The 16622-nt window shown below is 45.6% G+C and overlaps 1 long non-coding RNA gene across 3 annotated transcripts in view; it reads left to right on the top strand.

The window, feature by feature from the left end:
- The window catches only part of LOC144167378 (uncharacterized), a 44872-nt gene extending 31421 nt beyond the window's left edge, over nt 1-13451 (top strand). For all 3 annotated transcript variants that reach the window (XR_013321976.1, XR_013321974.1, XR_013321975.1), the window contains 3 exons: nt 2331-2398; nt 4011-4091; nt 13186-13451. This is a non-coding gene — a long non-coding RNA (uncharacterized LOC144167378). The remainder of the gene's footprint in view (nt 1-2330; nt 2399-4010; nt 4092-13185) is intronic.
- The last annotated feature ends 3171 nt before the right edge of the window (nt 13452-16622 follow it).

The following is a 16622-nucleotide window of genomic DNA, read 5'->3' as shown; positions in this document are numbered from 1 at the left end:
CCGCAGCATTCAGTTGTGAAGAGTACAGGTTTCGGGCACCCTCCTGTCTTGCGTCCTTCAGCCACGCAGGAATTGGTTTTTGAAAAACCATTTACCAACTAGCCAGCAACCATTGCAATTCTTGTAAAGCAATGCTTCTCCACAACAAGCAATAACGTTTTTCTATCATGCGGTATTTATTCTACCAGCGATTCCCGATGACTGTAGTAAGAGCATTTCTGTGAAATTAAACACGTTTCAGCCGTAGGTAATGAAGTTACGGAAGCGTCGGCCATCACAATTTCTGTTTTGAGGTAAATCTCAGAAGACACCTCCCAACTTTGTCTTTGGCTTGTGCACGACGTTGACGCCGTTTCGTCATCAACTGCCCAAGGCCAGCGCCGCAGCATTCCTAAATCGGTTGCACACCGGCTTTGTGGGAGCATTTAGCTGCAGTATACTCCTCGATACGCGACACTGCATGCAGGCATCAAAAAATTGCATGAAGCAACGAACTTTCACTTCCAGCTCGACTTCCAGCTTGGCGCATTGAGCGTCGTCTGCTATTTGTAAATACTCAGTATGGGCGTAAATCACACACATGGCATGCCTCGTAAAGGTAACATCCACGCTCAAGATTTACCGATCTGAAAAATGCACGTGGGGTTACGTACGCTTTGCAAGCCGCACGGCAGAAAAATGACAGAAAGCCATGCACAGTTACGCTGCGCTGACCGCCACCGGCATTCCACTGGCGAGCGGTTCGCCACGGGCGGCGCTGTTCACTGAAGCGACAGTGGTGCCATACAACGGCCGCCCGGTCCCTATATTGCGTGGCGAAGGTTCGGGATGGATTTTAGTAGGGGTGGTAAGTCTTTCATGCTGACGTTGAAGATTACTGGGGATACTACCGATCACTGTGGGGTACCCTTCGGTATGGGTTGGAATGCGTTAGGTCGAAGGTGTCCTATGCCTACTGTTGCGGTGCACTGGGTGAGAAATGAGACGAAGTATTGGAATGTGCGCTCGCCACAGTTTGTAGATGCGAGGCATTGAAGAATGGCTTCGTGCGAAACGTTGTCGAATGCCCCCTAAAAATGGAAGGCGTAGATATATGTCTTACTGTGGATATTAAGTTTTTCCATTGCTTCCTTCGTAAGCTGCACTGGTATGTCTTGGGTTGACCAAAATGTAAAAAATAAATTTTTTCTGTTACAATACATATATGTCTGTCTGAAATTCTTTTCCTCAGCATATTTTGCATAGTAAAAACAGCTAAACAGCTGAGCCCAAATTTTGCATTAGGGAGCATCGTAATCGCCAGCCTTTTTTTATTTTTGTGGTTAACACATCGTTTTCAAAGTATTTCTTTTTATTGTGCTTTCGTAAAACTCCAACATACATCAACTTTGAATTAAAGAACTTCAAACACTAGCTATGTATTCACTTTCTTCCTCAATATGCCCAGTGTAATCTTTTTGGTGAACAATAATGACAAAACTGAAGCATATTTCAAGTTAACTAGATTGAAAAATGTTTCGGGCTATATGAACGCCTTGTTAAGAAATTGATTTTAACTTTTGGCCGGGCGGCTGAATCGAGGGGCAGACAGGCATACACACAGACGTACATACAGACCAAAATGTTCGCATGTGAGCAGCCCAAGAAATACTGTCGTTTTTAAAACTTTGTCTGGCTTTTCATTCTTTGGAGCAGTAACAGTTTTTTCAGTAATTTTTGGTTACTAACACCGCCTATTTTGACCCGCGTGCCAAGACAAATATTTTAAAGGGAGACGGTATTGTGGATACTTAGGACGACAGGATAACAAAGGAAAGAAAAGGAAATTTTATCAACTTCCACAGAAAGTGGGCAATTTGCGTCTCGATGTATTAATCGAGGTTATAATTATAACAGGGGCCCTTACACAGACCTAAAATTATAACGAATGTGTAGTTGTGAGATAAGGCGCATTTCGCCGCTGACTCGTCTCCTGAAAATCGCCGATTAAAGCGCGAGTCACTCTTTTTATATGTGCTTACATAAGAAAACGTAATGCAATTTTTTATATTTACTCGGTTTTCTCCAGTTGCCAAAAGAAAAAAAAATGGTATTTTAGTTTCACCGTAAACCCGGTATTTCAAAAAGATGTCGGTACCAATTACTTTGAATGTCCTTATAACCGAGCAGTGCCGTTCCTGCCATGTGGATCACAAATATAGAGAAACGTTTGAATACGTTTATGAAATACATGATGTGTGGTCGTCCCCGACTGCGCATAGAAAGTGTACAGTTCCTTGCGAAGTTTTTCGACCATTACAAATTGACGATTCATCTTGTTTTTCCTGCAGATATAACATTACATCGGAGTATGATACAAACGGTGATATCCTAACAGCAACACAGCACTACGGCGAAGGTGGGGCGTTTATTTTGCGAAAAATATCTTTAATGGGACTGTATAAAGACAGCTCTCCCCCGTTTAGATGTTCTATGCAGTAAAATTGTGGGAAATGAGTTTGCGTGTTCTTTATTACTGCCTTTTCCAACGTACAGTGCCCGGGCAGTTTTTTTTGTGGTAGTTGCGACCTTGAGGCTTTACTTAATTAGCAAGTTTATGCGAAGTTAATTTATGAAATGCAAAACGAATGAGTCACCATGATTGCTTTAGGGGAATATAAGCTGCCTTAAAAATACTGGTCAAAGTGGTATCCGTCAAAATTAACCTTTAAAATCTGTTTATAAGATAAAAATTCTGGCAGTTACGCCAGGCGAGTTCTTCCTGGTAAGCGAATTTCCTCCAGTACAGTAAATAAAAACAACTGAGCAGTTATTCCTAGTTTCAGTTAGGACAGTCGTTGCGGTAAAACGCTTACTAAAGCTTAGTTCTGCTCTAAGGACTCACTCAAAAACTTTTCTCTGATGAAATTGCGGCTGCTTGGATTGGAAATAATTTCATAAAATAATTATGGCATTCAGAGAGAATATTAAGATGCGCTCGCTCCAGTTACCAATATTATACCAAACAACGTAATCGTGGCTAAAAAGTACAGCAGCAGTTCAGTTAAGGTAGACGGTACAAACTATTCATAATTCCAACCAAGCACATGGGCCCCCCGTGTTTAACGATTTTGTTTGTACGGTGTTCCAAGTTTTCCTGTGTTTCTCCAATATACAAACTATTTCCTAGTTTAAACATATGTGTTGGGCGAAACAACATCTTTGTAAGTATATCAAACGCACAAAGTTGATAAAAGTCAAGTTCTTCTACGATTGCAAGCAGCGTTTGAACTTTATCTTGCTAGAAACAAGAATATAAGAATAGGGATGTAAAGGATTGTGCTCCATAGGAATTAGGCGTGACTTATATACATGTACTTCTTCAGAACAAAGTACTGCTGCAACCAAGCATGTTTATTCAGCATAAGTTTTGCGCAGTGTAGTTGCATACAAGGGAATGTTCAGACACAGCAATAATTTTTTGGCTTTGAATGTTCGCGCTGATTTATTTTACTCGTCAAAAAACATCCTTACTTGTTTTTGGTTCGTAATATTTACCGAATTTAAATAGGGGGAAGCACTATTGGAGTATCAGCAGAAAAAAGCAGCGCCATTTGCGTTTGCATCTTTTCGAGCACGGAGGCATCGACATAGTTGCTCCACTCCAGTGTAATGCGGTATGTGTAATGTGGGGAATAGGGCTATCAAATTTTTAGAGGTTGTCAGCTAGAGATTGCCCAGACTTGAATTATCACGCAGAGTAAAGCAGCGTTGCATTTACGTGAGATGATGCAAAAAAAACACTATATAACGCATAGCGCTACTCAACACATTGTCACGAATGGATTTGAAGTTACAAAAGGTGAAACAACACAACCAAAAGGTTTCTGTAAGCCACCGTTGCCGCGGTAGACTCCACACATATTGGTTACAAACAAGCCCCTCTTCCAACCCTCGGATGAAAAATGTAGGAAGAAGGTTGTTGCTAAACGCGCGTTGAGAACACTAAATAGCATTCGTGCTCATTACAGGACGCACTGTCATCGCCAAGTACCAGTTTCTGTTCACGGACGGCCACTGCTCGGTTGTACAAACGCCGCACTGGGATGCAGGTAAAGTGGCTGTTTGTCTTTTTTCAACCATTTGTGTTGGCTGCGATTTTTAGTCGATATATTTTGCCAATCATATTGAATCCTACAAGATTTTAGAATCTTCCACTTGCAGGTGGCACTTAACTCAGCCCGGCGTATTCGGCTAAGCGTTCTAAAATTTCATTATCCATTCACCTTAGGATTCTCAACTAACTGCGGTTTGAACAGTTGGATACTTGCTATTTTACATATATTATAACCAGCAGAGGAAGCAAGAAAACCAACATATCGGCCAAGCTGGTCGTTTATTCCTGATTCTGGTGTTACTCCTGGAGGAAATTATGGGAAGGAAGTGGACAAGCAAGTGGGTTATACAGGTGCCGGTAGGTGGCCTGGTCACCAGGGATTTTCGAACTTAGCGCCGTATTAGGGCGTGCTGTTTAAAGTTTAAAGTAAGTGAACAATAAAAATAGTAGAATCCGAATTGCTTCCAGCGCAGTGGTGACGACAATTAATGCTCTATCTGATTCATTTTGAGCGTGTTGCTATATTAGGTTGTTGGCGTTTCAACTTGCGAAAGCCAGAGGAGCTTTTGCGGTGAAGAGGTCTGCAACGCTATCTTGATTTTTCCAGTAACCATGTAGGAACTTTTGTTATTTATCAGTTCAATTTAACAAGGACGTTTTTTTGTGTCTTATTACGCACAAACTCCCACGTTGTCCACCCTTCTGTGCTCGGATCCAAGCTACCCTAGCAGGCGTGTATATAAAATCGCAAATCTCTTAACAGCAGACTGTAGCGCAAGGTACTGCTCTCTGTGAAGTCAATGAACTCTATCGCCTATAGCGCCGTGGCGCTGGCCACACCTCTTTACGCTCTCTCTTTACCTTTCCCTTCTTTTACTGCTTTTCATCTTTTTCCCCACTTCCCCACGTCTAGGAAAGCAAAACAGGCCACAGCCTGGTTGACATTCCTGCCTTTCCTTTACCTTTATTTCTTCCTTCTTAGCAAGCGCAAGCTCTGTGTGGCTTTTTGAGTACGCGCGACAAAATGCGCGTCAGTCTGCCTGGTGGGTGTTTGTCAGAGCGTGTCCGATTGATTCGTGCATTGTCTCGCCACGAAAGACGTTTCGACTTCGGGTGGAGCGCCCATTTGGTCGGCCGGCTGTGTGGCCGCCCACACACGTACGCGAATCAAGCCCAACCACAGGAGGTTTACAATGCAGAATGCAGAGCCAAATGACACTGAACTGTGCCAGGCCCTTGTGAGTTGCTGCCATGCTACGGTAACCTTCAAAACAAAGGAAGCAGAATGCTTGAAGCGGTTATGAAGCCAGCGACCAGCTAGCATGCAGCAAAACCCAACACCCTGTGATTTTGTTCCAGACTCCAGTACAACTTTCCACATATAGTCGGAGTGCGACTGATTACCCTTTACCATGCGAGCATGCCAGTCCTGAATGCGTCGGAAGCATCTAGTTTTTTTTCTCGTCATAGGTGTGTTAGTGTCCGCACCCGACTTGTTTTTGCCACCATTCAGGTTTGTTCACTACCATTCTGCCTTTTTTTACGCAAACTGAAGCAGCACCATTAGAGAAGAGGGAAATAAAATAAATAAGGTGGGGGAACCAAGCGGCATCCTCACCTGAACCAGATTATATGTAATGTAATGTATCGGAATGTGCAGTCATCGACAAACGAGATGCGAGGGCGAAAATATGAACAAGAGCACACGAATAGCGCGATTTCTTTCCGTAAAATACAAATTTTCGCGTGACTGCGTTACAGTAACAGAGATTGAAAAGGGTCATTCCATGCCAAACGTCCCAGCCGTAAAATCGATCATCATGGATTTGCTCAGTAAAAATTGTGGGTCATCCTCGCATGGCCCACAATGCTCCCTGAAAGTGTTTTGGTCCAAAGAAATTTTGTTCTTTTTCTAGCGGCCCTTTTACCTCCAGGGTATAAAGCAAACTTACGTCTGTGAAAAAAATCATGAAAAAGTAACTTCTCTTACAATGGCAACAATGTTTTGTGAACATCATGTTGAACCCCTGGGCTGCTCTATGCCGCATTTCTAAAATATTTTTCCTTTTCTTTGCTGTGATTACGCTATTCAGAAAATACACGATGTCGAGCATTTTGAAACATTTTTAGCAACTACGAGCACATTCTCCCAGCTAATGAAGCATTTATACCTGTATCTCAGCATTGTGGAAAATTGATAAAAACTATATTTACACTTAAAAAAGGTGAAATGTGCGAGAAAACGTTTGTCAAACTTGGAAAAATCTCCTTTCTGGTCCATATTCACCATGAAATTGCGCATTGTTGTGCTCGTAGTAAAAATATCAAGTACAAGCCATTCACTAGCACAAATGATCGCAGTTTATTTCAGAAAGTTTAATCAGAACAGTTTTTGTGTTAGCAGAGAGAAAGAAAAATTTCAATTTGTACAGCGACACTACTTCACCCCGTTCTTCCACAGAGCGTCTTCTCTGCACGGCATGCACCTGCCTGCATGAAAAAGGCGCGAGCCAGCGGGTTTGCGCTACAAGAATACCTTTCGCCACAATGGTATTGGTAGCGTCAGTACAGGAAAAAGGAATATTTCGCGTGTTAGTGGGAAAAGTACAACGTGGAGCAAGCGGTAGTGTGCTCATTCTATGAGTACGGGAAACTCAACGACTGGAAATCAGATGTGCATTTAAAGCATCGGGTTATGCAATTCCCACTAACGCATACAAATAAATCCGTTTAACTATATGACTCTGCCGCTGTTTATTTCATAATTTTTCGGCATACTTAAAAGATACCACGTATACCATACCCTGCTTCTTTATGCACGTCCATGTCCAGCCAGTCGTTGAGTTTCCCGTACTCATGGAATGGGCGCACCACCGCTAGCTCCACGTCGTACTTTTCCCACTAACACGCTTAATATTCCTTTTTCCTGTACTTACGTTACCAATACCATTGCAGCGAAAGGTATTCTTGTAGCGCAAACCCGCTGGCTCGCGCCTTTTCCATGCAGGCAGGTGCATGCCGTGCAGAGAAGACGCTCTGTGAAAGAACGGGGTGAAGTAGTGTCGCTGTACCAATTGACAATTTTTTTTTCTCTGCTAAAACAAAAACTGTTCTGAATAAACTTTCTGAAATAAACTGCGATCATTTGTGCTAGTGAATGGCTTGTATTTGATATTTTTACTACGAGCACAATAATGCGCAATTTCAAGGTGAATATGGGCCAGAAAGGAGATTTTTTCAAGTTTGACAAACGTTTTCTCGCACATTTCACCCTTTTTAAGTGTAAATATAGTTTTTATCAATTTTCCACAATGCTGAGATATAGGTACAAATGCTTCATTAGCTGGGAGAATGTGCTTGTGTTTGCTAAAAATGTTTGAAAATGCTCGACATCGTGTATTTTCTGAATGGCGTAATTACAGCAAAGAAAAGGAAAAATATTTTAGAAATGCGGCATAGAGCAGCCCGGGGGGTCAACATGATGTTCACAAAACATTGTGGCCATTGTAAGAGAAGTTACTTTTTCATACTTTTTTTCACAGACGTAAGTTTGCTTTAAACCCTGGAGGTAAAAGGGCCGCTAGAAATAGAACAAAATTTCTTTGGACCAAAACACTTTCAGGGAGCATTGTGGGCCATGCGAGGATGGCCCACAATTTTTACTGAGCAAATCCGTGATGGTCGATTTTACGGCTGGGACGTTTGGCATGGAATGACCCAAAAGATGTCTTCGCAAATATACTACTCGCCCGCCATTATTTTATCTCCACTATCTATATTCATTGATTTTGCTGTTCGTATTCATATTTTCGGGTACTCATTTCATTTATCTATAACTCAACAGCCACGTGTCCCATCTCTATTTAATGAAAATACAATAGAAGGGTAGACCAAGGGCTGCGATGTCCCGGTGATACAATGGTTGTTCTATTTAGAAATGGTAATGCGAGAAAGAGGAAGCAGCTCGGGCTAGAGTTGCTCACCCCAACGCGGGCACGGTTTATGGTGATCTAATCGGTGCCACGATGTTGATAATCCATAAGGTTTCTACATCTTACCCTGCCACAAAAAAGCCGAGGTCAGTCCGTGACACGTTACCAGGTTACGTTCGTTCCTGTCCGATCCGGTGAGTGAGACAGAAGGAGAGACTACGACAGGTGCTGTCCTTTGAACGCACGCCAGAGTGTCGGTGCAGACGAAGCAGCCAGGCTGAAATATGGAGCCCGTCTTCGATGGTCTTGTAGTCTGATGGGGACTTCCTCGGGGTTTTCACGGTGGCTTGAAAACAGTTTATTGAAGGCGCCCGCTCCTTTCGCAGGTTCTCTACTCTCACAGTCGATTGTCGTTATCGGATACTTTCTTGATCTTCGAATGGGGCTGCCTTGTACTCTTGGCTCTCGAGTGCGTTCTCCGGTACCCATAGCTGCAGCCTTCGTTGCCTGTCTTGTATAAGCATCTTGATCGCTCTGTTAAGGGCTGTGCATCTCTAGTCTATACGTTGAAAATATGTGCGGCTCGTCTTGTACTTTCTGTTTCTCAGGATAAGCATTCGTGGTTTTACGCTAGTAAATATGGCATAAGGAGCTGCAAGTGGCATGGTTACGGCACTAGGTGACAGCCTGTCTCGCTCGGGGCCTAGCTGGGAACTCTTCAAACGAGCACAAATGAAAGGCATCTTTGGTTTGAGGGTCACGTGGCCCCAACAAATATTTCATCTTCTCACTTTATGCTTGTGGTAGAACAGTGAAGCAATCACAGTTCCTGTCAAAAGGCTTCCTCATCAGAGTTTTTAAAATCATGTGGATCATACGACTGTTGAGGTAATTTAAGAAACTTGCTGGAGTTTTTCGATAAATTTAGTGTCTCAATGAATTCGCAGAGTTCAGTGGTTTCACATTTTTCGTATTTCAATCGATAAAATAACCGGATCATAGCATGCATGATTTTAGCTTTATATTCTACGGTAGTTGCAAGTTCCTCGTCTAAATGGTTGATGTCAATAAACTGATAAATTTCCTCATTTAACAATCTTAATCCAATTTCAGCTTCCCGTTACAGGCGCAGAAAGCTCGTCAACACATGCCAAACATCGCTGCTTATACCGGACTAGCCTAAAACTGCGTTTGCTTCTTTGAACAGTGGTCGAGCTATTATGCTCTTTTTTTCCTTTTTATCATCAGTTCCCGATAGTGCATTCCAGAGAGAGCAAAACTGAAATCATATTGCTTACGAAGCACGCTTTTCGTCGCGCGATGCGCTGCAGCATTCCCCTCCACGGTTATGAAATCGCCGCCCATCGAGAAAAATTATAGGAGGTGAGGATTCGTCGTCGTCTCATATGCCCACCAGGTTGGTCGGGTTTGGGTGGCACTCCCGGTTTTGTCAATTACAGCGGTTCGTTGTCGACATCCAGGGGCCCTCCTTCAAAAGGCCGACGGTTGGAAGAATCCAAGTCGCAGATGGGTCTGTATCCCGGGGTTTTGGCACAGAAATGTAAAATAGGAGGAGGGACCAAGGGCCGCGACATCCCGGGGATATGGTGGTTGTTCTAGTTTCCAATGGCGTTGAAAGAAAGACGAATAAGCTCGAGCTAGAACTGCTCACGCAAATGTGGGAACCGATGATGATGATCTCATCGACGCAGCGACGATGACCATCCATGGTTTCGACACTGAATATTGAGGATGCAAATAAAGCTGTTTTTGTTGGGATAAAAAAGCAGACTTCGTGCAGTGGCCTCAAGTGTCGCGGGCACTCCAACAACGCTGCGGGTTAAAATCCTGGCAGGGTCGTAGTTTTTTTTCTGTGCGGCCTTTTCTGGCATGGCCCGCGTATCTGATTAGCGAATTCAAAAAAAAATCTATTGAACTGTGGAACGACCACTTCAAACCTCAATACGTCAATGACACAATTTATTCAGTTTTGAATTTGTGTTTGCAATTAGAAAAGCCAATTGCACTTCCAGAGGATGAAGTACTGATGCGTGTATTTTTAAAAAATGGCATGTCTTTATTAGAAAAGACATAGCTTCCTCCGATCCGCTTAAAAAACACAAGGTAGGTGTTGGAGGGTGGAAGGAAATGTAGGACTGCGTCCAGCCGCCAGACCCGCAACATGGCGATTGGTAGCACTGCTTACGTCAAAAAATGAAGGAACAGCCTTTATAAGGAGACAAACGCTTTTAGGCCATCAGGGAAAACAGCGAGGGTGGTTTAATTGTTTTGTGCAATTATATACAGAATCTCCCCCCCCCCAAAAAAAAAAAAAAAAAACGGACAGTCGCGGCCCCAAACCCATACTACACTTACCAGGCCGCCCGTGCTACCTCTTACGCTGTACTTGTCTAATTCACAGGGTCGCGTAGGGGCACCCTGGAAAGGGGGGCAGTCGAATGGACGACACACGCAAACAAAGCCCTGAGCCGGATCGTCCAACCATGGGTTGCTTTTTAACAGCAGAGTTGTTTAAGCTTTTAGTTATGGCGTGGAGTGTTATCAGGAAACTCTCTAGCCGAGTGCACGCGAGCGTGCGCTTCGTGAGGACCACGGGGCATCGTCCAGGCTTGGGCGTGGGTTTGCGCTACGTAATGAGCTCAAAAAAAAATTGCGAGAGCACGTGAGCGTGCGCCTCGTGAGGAGCACCTGGCGTCGGTCAGCTCGAGCTTCGAGAACACTCTGTCCATCGCTCGTGGCGTGATCTCTCGCGTGCTGTATTCCTCGTCAATTCACGTGCGGTCGCGCCTGAAGTGGGGAGATCACACGCCGAGTTTGCGAAGCCTGTTCCCGCAAGTTCCAGCGCGTTCTAATGCGGTCCACGTTAGTAGAGGTATGAAAGCCTGTGGTAAACACTATCTGGGCCTGCCAGTCGCAGAGAACTTTCATCCGCAAGTTCGGAAATCCATCTATTAGAGGTGCAACAGCCGGGTCTCCGACAAAGGAAGAGGGGCCAGTAGCTGTGCCGTTTCTCCAGCCCTGCACCACTAGTGCAAGCTGCCTCAATATCTTTGTTACGGTTATAAATGTGTAGAACCGATAGGAATAACGGAGTGCAAGCTACTACTACTGCGTGTGGACGCGCTTGCATGGCGTCACCACAACACGGCCAAGCTCAACATTGGCGAGAACAAGAGGGCAATTAGGCAATATTTAAACGGACGTCGGTTCGGAACGCATGTACGGGGTCACTTCAAGAAATTTGGAGGCGATTCTTTACTCGTTCGCTCACATATTTTAGACTGTTATATTACGTACCAACACAAGTGATCACCGCTTCCGCGCGGTGACTCTGACGAGGTCGGTATCTCTTGGCTTGATCTTTCGGCATGCTGTGCAACCGTAAAAATGGCTACGGCTTAGCTCAGCTAACCTTCGGTATGCAAAGAAAAAGCTTGGTTTAATCTGGCTGAGTCTTGATTTCGCTTGGTTAACCTTAGATTTAGCTCTATTGCCGACCACGTCTCAAAGGCTTCCGTGCAACGCTCACAGAAGGAGGCCGGCGAACGCGGCGTTCATTCATGGCGAACGCACCGTTCCCGGGCGCGAGGCGAATTACGTTGCCCGAAGCGACCCAGCGCCGCATGCATAGGAAGCTGCGGAGGTGGTGGGCTGTCTCGGCCGCAGCGGCGGTGGCGACAGCTGTCGGCGCCCGCAGGCGCCAATAGCGGTCCCGGCGAATCCCGCGATGCGCTTCGAGGGGTGTGTCGCCGGGGGTGTGTCTCCGGTCAAAAGGTGAGTTATCTTCGTGATGTTCTTTTCCCAGGGGCTTCTCCTCCAAGCCGCAGCAGCGCTGAGGATCTCACCCCGGGTATCTTCAACCGACAAACTCAGCTTCCGATGCAAAAACTATACATTTATTTACAGCCCGGCGGGCGGCTCGGAAACAGTGCTCGCGCGGAGCCCAAAGACGGCGGGCCGAGCTCTCCTGCGCCCGGACCGCGTCTCTTGTTCATCGTCCCCTCCTCTTGCCGCTGGGGGCCAGGGAAGAGGGAAAAGCGAGTCAACCCCATGTGGTGGCCATTAGCGCATCAGGTGTGAGCAGGCACGACCTTCCTCGGAATGCACGGCGTTTCAAGGCGGCGCGCGACACGTGCGTTTCATTTGTGCGCTGCTCGTCCCACGGCCCGCGCCAGTTGGTGCGTCGAAGCGCCCGACAGGTGACCTTGCGCATCCTCCACAAAATCGCTGGACAGAAGTAGTAAAGCTTTGCTTTAAAATGCCGCCCCATTCCTCTTTTCAGCCCTTCCAACCATGAGCGGAGGGCGGCATTCATAAGCAGAATGAGAAATGAAAATACCGCGCAAACGGAACGCAGAGAGTTAGATGGCCTCGTCCCAAAAGGATGCTTGCGACGCGGTACTATCGCTGTAGCAGACGCGCGCAACGGGGCGTTTTTGCAGACTGCACCGAGAGGCGAGGGATCATGCGAAATATCCGAGCGAAGCGCTGGACAGGGGCCGGAAGAAAGGCGAAAGGAAGGGGAAATGCGTAGCAAACAAAAAGGCTCTGTTTCGATTTGCAGTACCTCCTTTAATACTCATAGCTCTAACAAAAAGAAGGGAATTACTAGAACATCGACTCATCTGAAACAGCGAACACCCATGTATCGGCAAAGCCTCTTTCAGAGTTTCTTTAAGTGCCTCGAGAAACGTTTTCGTCGATTTTCTTCTATCGCAAAGCTTTATATTAGGGTTTCACTTAAAATGACTCTAAAGGGCCAGCGATTAGCAAATGAAGGTACAATCTTTCGAGAGTTCAGACGAGGCTCATGTGTGTGCGAAAGAACGGCTGGTGCTGGCTAAGGTATACAACAAAGGTCTTGTCCATCTCATGTTTTCGGCCCCTTAATGTGGTCGAGATCCTTAAACTGCCTATTTTTTGGCACAACGGGGTCATGGTGTGTCTGCCTTATACATGAGGCTTTACAAACAGATAGATATTCACTGAACTGCCTGTGCGCATACTGGCTTTCAAGTGGATGTTTGGGGTAAGTGTATGCATATTTCAAAAATTATTACTTTTGTTCAAATATTTTCCGCAGTTCTTAACTTTTGCAATATTCAAGGTTCACATTGTAGGAAATTTCTTTTTCAGCCGCCCAGACGGAAGGGTGCAGCTCAGCTTGTGAGATGTGGGTGCGAGAAGGAAGTACGTCAAGCTGGAGCAAAACATGCGATGACGTATACGCCAGCAAGTGCGGTAACCGTCAAATAAGAATATACAACGAAACATACTGCCAGAAAATTCGCCTGCTGCAATGTTACGATGATGGAGTTTTCCCTGGCACGTACGACTTCTTTCCTAGTGGTCACAGTCCGGCGAGTTCCGCAAAAATGTACGGACCAATAAAATAAAATGGAAATAAATTAAAACAACGCGCGTGGGATTGTTACTGCTTACCGTATAGTGAATAATGAAACACGTTTTGAGGTTGTGCACAAACTGTACGGAAACACGAAAAGGGAGAGACACAAACAAGCGTTGCAGTGTTTGTTTGTGTCTCGCAAATGGAAAGCGCTTGTTTGTGTCTGTCCCTTTTCGTGCTTTCGTACAGCTTGCGCGCTGTTACCCGCCATGGAACAGTACCACCTGGCCCCGCTTAAAACACTTCTGAGCTTGCTACTGACAGCCTAAAGCCAAGTGGAACACGCAAGAGCATTTGTCATCTATGTACACCCAAGATCAGAAGTTTACGGACCACGAAAGCAGCAATTTTGAGTTATTTCTTTGCCGCGCGTCAGCCCGGAATACTATGTGCGGTAGTTTTCATTAGTTGAGTACAAATACGCCATCTCGCATGTCTTTGACAGTTTGTCGGGCTTGTATAGGAACCTAAAATGGCCATTTCCCTGGTCCAGAAACTTTTGATCGTGGCTGTAGGTTATTGCGCAGGTGGCAATCCCAGAGCTGAAGTGTACCTAAATTTCGCAGGACGAGATGCTGCTTACTGTTAAACCAAGCAAAATGTCCAACGGCTAGGCTATAGGACACATTTTTCCAAGCTCCCGTGCAATAAATATTGCGGTTTTCGGCAGATATTTTGATTTCCGCGATATTATTCATTCCGCCTATTGCGTTTGTTAATCACATCATCAACAGAAACACAACTTTAGTTGAATTCGAAGACACTTTTTCGGGAAACAATAGGTAAAAGTTGCTCTTAAATAGTTCCGTTCTTACAGGCACGGCGACTTCGCAGAAAACCAGCTTGCGTTGCTAGATAAAATCTTTAGAAGACAGCGCAGTGGCGCCTGCGTAGGAGACACAAACGTCGGTATAGTTCTCACATCGCCCGCGATGTTTGTGGCATTTGCACGCGGACTGTGGTGCAGTAATGCAACTGCACTCTCCCGTCAGCACCTACGAGATGCATGCTCAAGCTGAGGTGATTACGACAATTGTCCCAGTCTTTATCTACTTATATTTCCCGCCATTCAAGAGATACTGTCAGCATCAAAATCAATCCGTGTAGTGGAAGGCGGGATGGGAGGCGGCGATTATTATATTTTATATCTGTATTCCACCTTGGGTGACGAAATAAGTAGCTGAGGATGCGGGCTTGATTCCCGGCAACGGCGGCCGCTTTGCTGATTGAGGAGAGAAGCAATCGCGCCCGTGTGTTCGAGATTTTGACACGCGTTAAAGATCCCCAGGTGGTCAAAATTAATCCGGAGCCTCCACTAGTGCGCGCCTCATCGCCTGCGTTGCGTCGGCGCGTTAAATTGTATAATGAAGCGCAACGGATAGCTGAAGTTAACCCTTTCAGCCGTGGAATTTTTATTTCAAGCAAAAAGTGGTCTTCAGTGTGTTTTCTTGAACTTCTTTGGACCACGCTAGCTTTGAAACAAACAGTTGAGTAGTAGTGTTGCGTGTAGGGAACGGGTAGCCAGAAGTGATGGAAAATGGCAAGTGTATATTTATTAAGGCGAACTTCTGCCACAAAAGAGAGCAAGCAGAAACGTGATCGAATGCGAGACTTTCTCTCCGCTCTGCCGAATCTGATCAGCGTTCTCCATGTGGGCCGTTGGAAGCATACAGTTTCATACAATAACAACTAGAGAGGAATCTGGCGCTGCGATCGACCCCCTCAATGGGCGTGATGGGTAGTTCTGGTTTGGGATTGGAATTCGATGGGTTGCAGAAGTTACTATGGATTCGAATATGCAGACAGTTTCGCTTTCGTTTTCGATTTACATGAACGCATTTGCCTACGCTGGGTGTTGAAAAAAGTATCACAAATACGTTTCTCCTTGAACTGCATGCCGCGCGCACACTGACGCCGGCCTGCGTGGAATGTTTTATAACCGGAGTTTCGAATTGGGTGGCTTATCAATCCATTGCTGGCACAGCGAGTGCTAAAACACAAATGACGGCGCTCTGTGCGGCAAAGTTGTCTGCGAATTAGGAGATGGTGCGAGATGCGGCGCTGCTCATTCGGCAGAGCAATGTATTGTCGAGCTGACGACGGTTGCGAATCGCTTGGAATAGCCACACCTTTCTTGCGAACGCCGGCTCCTACGGCGTAGACCAGCAGTATCGGCGGCTGATAGGAACGCAGCTTGATGAACGTCACTAATTCAGGCAAGAATAACTTCGCCAAAGGTAATCGGTTTCTTTTTTTATGAGCACACAACTTTTCTTAGTATTACAAACTACCAGCGCCGAAACCTTTAGAACTAGTTTTTAAAGAAGTCCGCGTCCTGCTGCAGTTGGCGGCAAATGGCAAACCTGCTCCACAAACCTCCTGAACGCTTCGTACGCTTTTTATTTAAACGCGCCGTTTTATTTCGTACAAAAACAGCGTTTGGTCACTAACGTTCTTGTTTGCCATGTAATTTGGAAACAACGAACCGGGTAATAAGACAATAAGAGCTTTCTTTTTGTCAAAAAACAGAATTTGCGCAGCCATAGGCCCGTTTGGATCCTACGCAATCCGGTTCCAGAACTATCATTCCCATTCAAGCGTAAACGCCGCCGCCGTGTTCGCGCTGACACTAGCGCCAGTTTCCCCTCTAGTTATTATTGTATGAAACTGTATGGTTGGAAGAGCTCTCCTCCACGCACGACGCTAACACTTCGTTGTCGTCGTCGTCTTGATAGCTCCACTCCATAGCAAACGCTCTCTTGATATTTGCCCCCATCAGTGAAGAGCATCATCCCGATGCTTATGACAGTAGCCCAGGAAAAAAAAAAAACGTAGTGCCTGTTGAGTAGTGTTTTCTTTGTCGAAAACAGTACGGAAAACCGCAGGCGTGAACTTGCCTTTAGATATTAGCGAGTTCCCGCTCGACTGCGCGTAACTTAACGGGGCGGCTGGTGCCGCGCGCGCAGGAGATCTCCAAGGAACGATGCGAACAGTTTCGGGTTCACTTGAAGAACTGTTTATTATACGCACAGGTATACACTACTGAAAGAGGGTAAGGGCACGAACAAAGAGGAGAGTCTCGGTGCCTCAAATGGCGATGGTTGGCGTCGGTTCGTCTGCAAGCGCGCACACATATAAACACACGTCGCTCGCTGGCGCCGCACCG

This window comes from Haemaphysalis longicornis, unplaced genomic scaffold (genome assembly GCF_048455015.1).
Source record: "Haemaphysalis longicornis isolate Haplotype H1 unplaced genomic scaffold, Haemaphysalis longicornis Haplotype H1 scaffold_2, whole genome shotgun sequence".
NCBI classification, from domain to species: domain Eukaryota; kingdom Metazoa; phylum Arthropoda; class Arachnida; order Ixodida; family Ixodidae; genus Haemaphysalis; species Haemaphysalis longicornis.
Note: the sequence above shows the minus strand (reverse complement) of the source record. Positions and strands in the feature narration are given on the sequence as shown.